The sequence below is a fragment of the Schistocerca gregaria genome, unplaced genomic scaffold, assembly GCF_023897955.1.
Source record: "Schistocerca gregaria isolate iqSchGreg1 unplaced genomic scaffold, iqSchGreg1.2 ptg000261l, whole genome shotgun sequence".
Lineage (NCBI taxonomy): Eukaryota > Metazoa > Arthropoda > Insecta > Orthoptera > Acrididae > Schistocerca > Schistocerca gregaria.
In genome coordinates, this window is record NW_026061765.1 from 58240 (window position 1) to 68442 (window position 10203).

Genomic DNA, 10203 nt, shown 5'->3' on the forward strand with positions numbered 1-10203 from the left:
AATTCTCCCGTGCAACTCGGGTGGTAGTTCTCCTTTCATGCAGAATCTTAAGGTCCTAGCTCATGTCCAAGGCACCAAAGCCAGCTAAAAAGTCAATAATCGATACCTAAAACTTGAATTTTACTACTTCTTACTGGCTATTACATCAACTTAGAAGCTTCATCTGTGTTCTACTATGGTGCTTTTTGTGTCTCCGCATACCGCAGCACGCGACATAGCTTTGCAGACGATAAGTACAACCGTTTCAGAGAGAAGAGCGGCCAATGTGACGATCTGGCTTTAAGTCGATTCGGTAACAAATGACGAAAACGGACGGATTTCTAGGTTTTTACTACATATGAACACATTCCACATTCTCCCGTGCTACTCGGCTGCTAGTCCTCCTTTCATGCAGAATCTTAAGGTCCTAGCTCATGTCCAAGGCTCCAGAGCCAGCTATAATGTCAATAATCGATACCTGAAACTTGAATTGTACTATATATTACTGGCTATTACATCAACTTAGAAGCTTCATCTGTTTTCTACTATGGTGCTTTTAGTGTCTCCGCATTCCGGAGCACGAGACATAGCTTTGCAGACGATAATTACGACGATTTCAGAGAGAAGAGCGGCCAATGTGATGATCTGTCTTTAAGTCGAGTCGATAACAAATTACGAAAATGGACGGATTTCTCAAGTTTTTACTACATATGAACACTTTTCACATTCTCCCGTGCAACTCGGCTGCTAGTCCTCCTTTCATGCAGAATCTTAAGGTCCTAGCTCATGTCCAAGGCACCAAAGCCCGCTAAAAAGGCAATTATCGAACCTAAAACTTGAATTGGACTACTTCTTACTGGCTATTACATCAACTTAGAACCTTCTTCTGTGTTCAACTGTGGTGCATTTAGTGTCCCCGCATACCGCAGCACGCGACATAGCTTTGCAGACGATAAGTACAATCGTTTCAGAGAGTAGAGCGACCAATGTGACGATATGGCTTTAAGTCGAGTCGATAACAGATGTCGAAAACCGACGGATTTCTCAGGTTTTTACTACATATGAACACTTTTCACATTCTCCCGTGCAACTCGGCTGCTAGTCCTCCTTTCATGCATATTCTTAAGGTCCTAGCTCATGCCCAAGGCACCAAAGCCAGCTAAAAAGTCCATAATCGATACCTAAAACTTGAATTGTACTACTTCTTACTTTCTATTACATTAAATTAGATGCTTCATCTGTGTTTTACTATGGTGCTTTTAGTGTCTCCGCATACCGCAGCACACGTCATAGCTTTGCAGACGATAAGTACAACCGTTTCAGAGAGAAGAGCGGCCAATGTGACGATCTGGCTTTAAGTCGATTCGATAACAAATGACGAAAACGGACGGATTTCTCAGGTTTTTACTACATATGAACACTTTTCACATTCTCCCGTGCAACGCGGCTGCTAGTCCTCCTTTCATGCAGAATCTTAAGGTCCTAGCTCATGTCCAAGGCGCCAAAGCGAGATAAAAAGCCAATAATCGATACATAAAACTTGAATTGTACTACTTCTTACTGGCTATTACATCAACTTAGAAGCTTCATCTGTGTTCTACTATGGTGCTTTTAGTGTCTCCGCATACCGCAGCACGCGACATAGCTTTGCAGACGATAAGTACAACCGTTTCAGAGAGAAGAGTGACCAATGTGACGATCTGGCTTTAAGTCGATTCCTTAACAAATGACGAAAACGGACGGATTTTTCGGGTTTTTACTGCATATGAACACTTTTCACATTCTCCCGTGCAACTCGGCTGCCAGTCCTCCTTTCATGCAGAATCTTAAGATCCTAGCTCATGTCCAAGGCACCAAAGCCAGCTAAAAAGTCAATAATCGATACCTAAAACTTGAATTGTACTACTTCTTACTGGCTATTACATCAACTTAGAAGCTTCATCTGTGTTCTACTATGGTGCTTTTAGTGTCTCCGCATACCGCAGCACGCGACATAGCTTTGCAGACGATAATTAGGACCGTTTCAGAGAGAAGAGCGGCAAATGTGACGATGTGGCTTTAAGTCGATTCGATAACAAATGACGAAAACGGACGGATTTCTCAGGTTTTTACTCCATGTGAACACTTGTCACACTCTCCCGTGCAACTCGGCTGCTAGTCCTCCTTTCATGCAGAATCTTAAGGTCCTAGCTTATGTCCAAGGCACCAAAGCCAGCTAAAAAGTCAATAATCAGTACCAAAATATGGAATTGTACTACTTCTTACTTGCTATTACATCAACTTAGAAGCTTCATCTGTGTTCTACTATGGTGCTTTTTGTGTCTCCGCATACCGCAGCACGCGACATAGCTTTGCAGACGATAAGTACAACCGTTTCAGAGAGAAGAGCGGCCAATGTGACGATCTGGCTTTAAGTCGATTCGATAACAAATGACGAAAACGGACGGATTTCTCAGGTTTTTACTACATATGAACACTTTCACATTCTCCCGTGCAACTCGGCTGCTAGTCCTCCTTTCATGCAGAATCTTAAGGTCCTAGCTCATGTCCAAGGCACCAAAGCCAGCTAAAAAGTCAATAATGGATACCTAAAACTTGAATTGGACTACTTCTTACTGGCTATTACATCAACTTAGAACCTTCATCTGTGTTCTACTATGGTGCTTTTAGTGTCTTCGCATACCGCAGCACGCGACATAGCTTTGCAGACGATAAGTATAACCGTTTCAGAGTGAAGAGCGGCAAATGTGGCGATCTGGCTTTAAGTCGATTCGATAACAAATGACGAAAACGGACGGATGTCTCAGGTTTTTACTACATGTGAACACTTTTCACAGTCTCCCGTGCAACTCGGCCGCTAGTCCTCCTTTCATGCATATTCTTAAGGTCCTAGCTCAAGTCCAAGGCACCAAAGCCAGCTAAAAAGTCAATAATCGATACCTAAAACTTGAATTGTACTACTTCTTACTGGCAATTACATCATCTTAGAGGCTTCATCTGTGTTCTACTATGGTCCTTTTAGTGTCTCCGCATACCGCAGCACGCGACATAGCTTTGCAGACGATAAGTACAACCGTTTCAGAGAGAAGAGCGACCAATGTGACGATCTGGCTTTAAGTCGATTCGATAACAAATGACGAAAACGGTCGGTTTTCTAGGTTTTTACTACATATGAACACTTTTCACATTCTCCCGTGCAACTCGGCTGCTAGTCCTCCTTTCATGCAGAATCTTAAGGTCCTAGCTCATTTCCAAGGCACCAAAGCCAGCTAAAAAGTCAATAACCGATACCTAAAACTTGAATTGTACTAATTCTTACTGGCAATTACTTCATCTTAGAGGCTTAATCTGTGTTCTACTATGTTCCTTTTAGTGTCTCCGCATACCGCAGCACGCGACATAGCTTTGCAGACGATAAGTACAACCGTTTCAGAGAGAAGAGCGGCCAATGTGACGATCTGGCTTTAGGTCGATTCGATAACAAATGACGAAAACGGACGGATATCTCAGGTTTTTACTACATAAGAACACTTTTCACATTGTCCCGTGCAACTCTGCTGCTAGTCCTCGTTTCAAGCAGAATCTTAAGGTCCTAGCTCATGTCCAAGGCACCAAAGCCAGCTAAAAAGTCAATAATCAGTACCAAAACATAGAATTGTACTTCTTCTTACTTGCTATTACATCAACTTAGAAGCTTCATCTGTGTTGTACTATGGTGCTTTTAGGGTCTCCGCATACCGCAGCACGCGACATAGCTTTCCAGACGATAAGTACAACCGTTTCAGAGAGAAGAGCGGCCAATGTGACGATCTGGCTTTAAGTCGATTCGATAACAAATGACGAAAACGGACGGATTTCTCAGGTTTTTACTACATATGAACACTTTTCACATTCTCCCGTGCAACTCGCCTGCTTGTCCTCCTTTTGATGCAGAATCTTAAGGTCCTAGCTCATGTCCAAGGCACGAAAGCCAGCTAAAAAGTCAATAATCGATACCTAAAACTTGAACTGTACTACTTCTTACTGGCTATTATATCAACTTAGAAGCTTCATCTGTGTTCCACTATGGTGATTTTATTGTCTCCGCATACCGCAGCACGCGACATAGCTTTGCTGACGATAAGTACAACCGTTTCAGAGAAAAGAGGGGCCAATTTGACGATCTGGTCTTTAAGTCGATTCGATAACAAATGACGAGACGGACGGATTTCTCAGGTTTTTACTACATATGAACACTTTTCACATTCTCCCATGCAACTCGGCTGCTAGTTCTCCTTTCATGCAGAATCTTAAGGTCCTAGCTCATGTCCAAGGCACCAAAGACAGCTAAAAAGTCAATAATCGATACCTAAAACTTGAATTGTACTACTTCTGACTGGCTACTACATCAACTTAGAAGCTTCATCAGTGTTCTACTATGGTGCTTTTAGTGTCTCCGCATACCGCAGCATGCGACATAGCTTTGCAGACGGTAAGTACAACCGTTTCAGAGAGAAGAGCAGCCAAGTGACGATCTGGCTTTAAGTCGATTCGATAACAAATGACGAAAACGGACGGATTACTCAGGTTTTTACTACATATGAACACTTTTCACATTCTCCCGTGCTACTCGGCTGCTAGTCCTCCTTTTGATGCAGAATCTTAAGGTCCTAGCTCATGTCCAAGGCACCAAAGCCAGCTAAAAAGTCAATAATCGATACCTAAAACTTGAAGTGTACTACTTCTTACTGGCTATTATATCAACTTAGAAGCTTCATCTGTGTTCTACTATGGTGATTTTATTGTCTCCGCATACCGCAGCACGCGACATAGCTTTGCAGACGATAAGTACAACCGGTTCAGAGAAAAGAGGGGCGAATTTGACGATCGGGCTTTAAGTCGATTCGATAACAAATGACGAAAATGGACGCATTTCTCAGGTTTCTACTACATATGAACACATTTCACATTCTCCCGTGCAACGCGGCTGCTAGTCCTCCTTTAATGCAGAATCTTAAGGTCCTAGCTCATGTCCAAGGCACCAAAGCCAGCTAAAAAGTCAATAATCGATACCTAAAACATGAATTGTACTACTTCTTACTGGCTATTACATCATCTTAGAAGCTTCATCTGTGTTCTACTATGGTGATTTTATTGTCTCCGCATACCGCAGCACGCGACATAGCTTTGCATACGATAAGTACAACCGTTTCAGAGAGAAGAGCGGCCAATGTGACGATCGGGCTTTAAGTCGATTCGATAACAAATGACGAAAACGGACGGATTTCTCAGGTTTTTACTACATATGAACACTTTTCACATTCTCCCGTGCAACTCGGCTGCTTGTCCTCCTTTTGATGCAGAATCTTAAGGTCCTAGCTCATGTCCAAGGCACGAAAGCCAGCTAAAAAGTCAATAATCGATACCTAAAACTTGAACTGTACTACTTCTTACTGGCTATTATATCAACTTAGAAGCTTCATCTGTGTTCTACTATGGCGATTTTATTGTCTCCGCATACCGCAGCACGCGACATAGCTTTGCAGACGATAAGTACAACCGTTTCAGAGAAAAGAGGGGCCAATTTGACGATCTGGTCTTTAAATCGATTCGATAACAAATGACGAAAACGGACGGATTTCTCAGGTTTTTACTACATATGAACACTTTTCACATTCTCCCATGCAACTCGGCTGCTAGTTCTCCTTTCATGCAGAATCTTAAGGTCCTAGCTCATGTCCAAGGCACCAAAGACAGCTAAAAAGTCAATAATCGATACCTAAAACTTGAATTGTACTACTTCTTACTGGCTACTACATCAACTTAGAAGCTTCATCAGTGTTCTACTATGGTGCTTTTAGTGTCTCCGCATACCGCAGCATGCGACATAGCTTTGCAGACGGTAAGTACAACCGTTTCAGAGAGAAGAGCAGCCAAGTGACGATCTGGCTTTAAGTCGATTCGATAACAAATGACGAAAACGGACGGATTTCTCAGGTTTTTACTACATATGAACACTTTTCACATTCTCCCGTGCTACTCGGCTGCTAGTCCTCCTTTTCATGCAGAATCTTAAGGTCCTAGCTCATGTCCAAGGCACCAAAGCCAGCTAAAAAGTCAATAATCGATACCTAAAACTTGAAGTATACTACTTCTTACTGGCTATTATATCAACTTAGAAGCTTCATCTGTGTTCTACTATGGTGATTTTATTGTCTCCGCATACCGCAGCACGCGACATAGCTTTGCAGACGATAAGTACAACCGGTTCAGAGAAAAGAGGGGCGAATTTGACGATCGGGCTTTAAGTCGATTCGATAACAAATGACGAAAATGGACGCATTTCTCAGGTTTCTACTACATATGAACACATTTCACATTCTCCCGTGCAACGCGGCTGCTAGTCCTCCTTTAATGCAGAATCTTAAGGTCCTAGCTCATGTCCAAGGCACCAAAGACAGCTAAAAAGTCAATAATCGATACCTAAAACATGAATTGTACTATTTCTTACTTTCTATTACATCATCTTAGAAGCTTCATCTGTGTTCTACTATGGTGATTTTATTGTCTCCGCATACCGCAGCACGCGACATAGCTTTGCATACGATAAGTACAACCGTTTCAGAGAGAAGAGCGGCCAATGTGACGATCGGGCTTTAAGTCGATTCGATAACAAATGACGAATACGGACGTATTTCTCAGGTTTCTACTACATATGAACACATTTCACATTCTCCCGTGCAACGCGGCTGCTAGTCCTCCTTTCATGCAGAATCTTAAGGTCCTAGCTCATGTCCAGAGCACCAAAGCCAGCTAAAAAGTCAATAATCAATACCTAAAACTTGAATTGTACTACTTCTTACTGGCTATTACATCAACTTAGAAGCTTCATCTGTGTTCTACTATGGTGCTTTTAGTGTCTCCGCATACCGCAGCACGCGACATAGCTTTGAGGACGATAAGTACAACCGTTTCAGTTAGAGGAGCGGCCAATGTGACGTTCTGGCATTAAGTCGATTCGATAACAAATGACGAAAACGGACGGATTTCTCAGGTTTTTACTACATATGAACACTTTTCACATTCTCCCGTGCAACTCGGCTGCTAGTCCTCCTTTCATGCAGAATCTTAAGGTCCTAGCTCATGTCCAGATCACCAAAGCCAGCTAAAAAGTCAATAATCGATACATAAAACTTGAATTGTACTACTTCTTACTGGCTATTACATCATATTAGAAGCTTCATCTGTGTTCTACTATGGTGCTTTTAGTGTCTCCGCATACCGCAGCACGCGACATAGCTTTCCAGACGATAAGTACAACCGTTTCAGAGAGAAGAGCGGCCAATGTGACGATCTGGCTTTAAGTCGATTCCATAACAAATGACGAAAACGGACGGATTTCTCAGGTTTTTACTACATATGAACACTTTTCACATTCTCCCGTCCAACTCGGCTGCTAGTCCTCCTTTTGATGCAGAATCTTAAGGTCCTAGCTCATGTCCAATGCACCAAAGCCAGCTAAAAAGTCAATAATCGATACCTAAAACTTTAAGTGTACTACTTCTTACTGGCTATTATATCAACTTAGAAGCTTCATCTGTGTTCTACTACGGTGATTTTATTGTCTCCGCATACCGCAGCACGGGACATAGCTTTGCAGACGATAAGTACAACCGTTTCAGAGAAAAGAGGGGCCTATTTGACGATCTGGCTTTAAGTCGATTCGATAACAAATGACGAAAACGGACAGATTTCTAAGGTTTTTACTACATATGAACACTTTTCACATTCTCCCGTGCAACTCGGCTGCTAGTCCTCCTTTTGATGCAGAATCTTAAGGTCCTAGCTCATGTCCAAGGCTCCAAAGCCAGCTAAAAAGGCAATAATCGATACCTAAAACTTGTATTGAACTACTTCTTACTGGCTATTATATCAACTTAGAAGCTTCATCTGTGTTCTACTATGGTGATTTTATTGTCTCCGCATACCGCAGAACGCGACATAGCTTTGCAGACGATAAGTACAACCGTTTCAGAGAGAAGAGCGGCCAATGTGACGATCTGGCTTTAAGTCGATTCGATAACAAATGACGAAAACGGACGGATTTCTCAGGTTTCTACTACATATGAACACATTTCACATTCTCCCGTGCAACACGGCTGCTAGTCCTCCTTTCATGCAGAATCTCAAGATCCTAGCTCATGTCCAAGGCACCAAAGCCAGCTAAAAAGGCAATAATCGATACCTAAAACTTGAATTGTACTACTTCTTACTGGCTATTACATCAACTTAGAAGCTTCATCTGTGTTCTACTATGGTGCTTTTAGTGTCTCCGCATACCGCAGCACGCGACATAGCTTTGCGGACGATAAGTACAACCGTTTCAGAGAGAGGAGCGGCCAATGTGACGTTCTGGCATTAAGTCGATTCGATAACAAATGACGAAAACGGACGGATTTCTCAGGTTTTTACTACATCTGAAAACTTTTCACATTCTCCCGTGCCACTCGGCTGCTAGTCCTCCTTTCATGCAGAATCTTAAGGTCCTAGCTCATGTCCAGATCACGAAAGCCAGCTAAAAAGTCAATAATCGATACCTAATACTTGAATAGTACTACTTCTTACTGGCTATTACATCATCTTAGAAGCTTCATCTGTGTTCTACTATGGTGCTTTTAGTGTCTCCGCATACCGCAGCACGCGACATAGCTTTCCAGACGATAAGTACAACCGTTTCAGAGAGAAGAGCAGCCAATGTGACGATCTGGCTTTAAGTCGATTCGATAACAAATGACGAAAACGGACGGATTTCTCAGGTTTTTACTACATATGAACACTTTTCACATTCTCCCGTGCAACTCGGCTGCTAGTCCTCCTTTTGATGCAGAATCTTAAGGTCCTAGCTCATGTCCAAGGCACCAAAGCGAGCTAAAAAGTCAATAATCGATACCTAAAACTTGAAGTGTACTACTTCTTACTGGCTATTATATCAACTTAGAAGCTACATCTGTGTTCCACTATGGTGATTTTATTGTCTCCGCATACCGCAGCACGCGACATAACTTTGCAGACGATAAGTACAACCGTTTCAGAGAAAAGAGGGGCCAATTTGACGATCTGGCTTTAAGTCGATTCGATAACAAATGACGAAAACGGACGGATTTCTCAGGTTTTTACTACATATGAACACTTTTCACATTCTCCCGTGCAACTCGGCTGCTAGTCCTCCTTTTGATGCATAATCTTAAGGTCCTAGCTCATGTCCAGATCACCAAAGCCAGCTAAAAAGTCAATAATCGATACCTAAAACTTGAATTGTACTACTTCTTACTGGCTATTACATCATCTTAGAAGCTTCATCTGTGTTTTACTATGGTGATTTTATTGTCTCCGCATACCGCAGCACGCGACATAGCTTTGCAGACGATAAGTACAACCGTTTCAGAGAGAAGAGCGGCCAATGTGACGATCTGGCTTTAAGTCGATTCGATAACAAATGACGAAAACGGACGTATTTCTCAAGTTTCTACTACATATGAACACATTTCACATTCTCCCGTGCAACTCGGCTGCTAGTCCTCCTTTAATGCAGAATCTTAAGGTCCTAGCTCATGTCCAAGGCACCAAAGCCAGCTAAAAAGTCAATAATCGAAACCTAAAACTTGAATTGTACTACTTCTTACTGGCTATTACATCAACTTAGAAGCTTCATCTGTGTTCTACTATGGTGCTTTTAGTGTCTCCGCATACCGCAGCACGCGACATAGCTTTGAGGACGATAAGTACAACCGTTTCAGAGAGAGGAGCGGCCAATGTGACGATCAGGCTTTAAGTCGATTCGATAACAAATGACGAAAACGGACGGATTTCTCAGGTTTTTACTACATATGAACACTTTTCACATTCTCCCGTGCAACTCGGCTGCTAGTCCTCCTTTCATGCAGAATCTTAAAGTCCTAGCTCATGTCCAGATAACCAAAGCCAGCTAAAAAGTCAATAATCGATACCTAAAACTTGAATTGTACTACTTCTTACTGGCTATTACATCATCTTAGAAGCTTCATCTGTGTTCTACTATGGTGCTTTTAGTGTCTCCGCATACCGCAGCACGCGACATAGCTTTCCAGACGACAAGTACAACCGTTTCAGAGAGAAGTGCGGCCAATGTGACGATCTGGCTTTAAGTCGATTCGATAACAAATGACGAAAACGGACGGATTTCTCAGGTTTTTACTACATATGAAC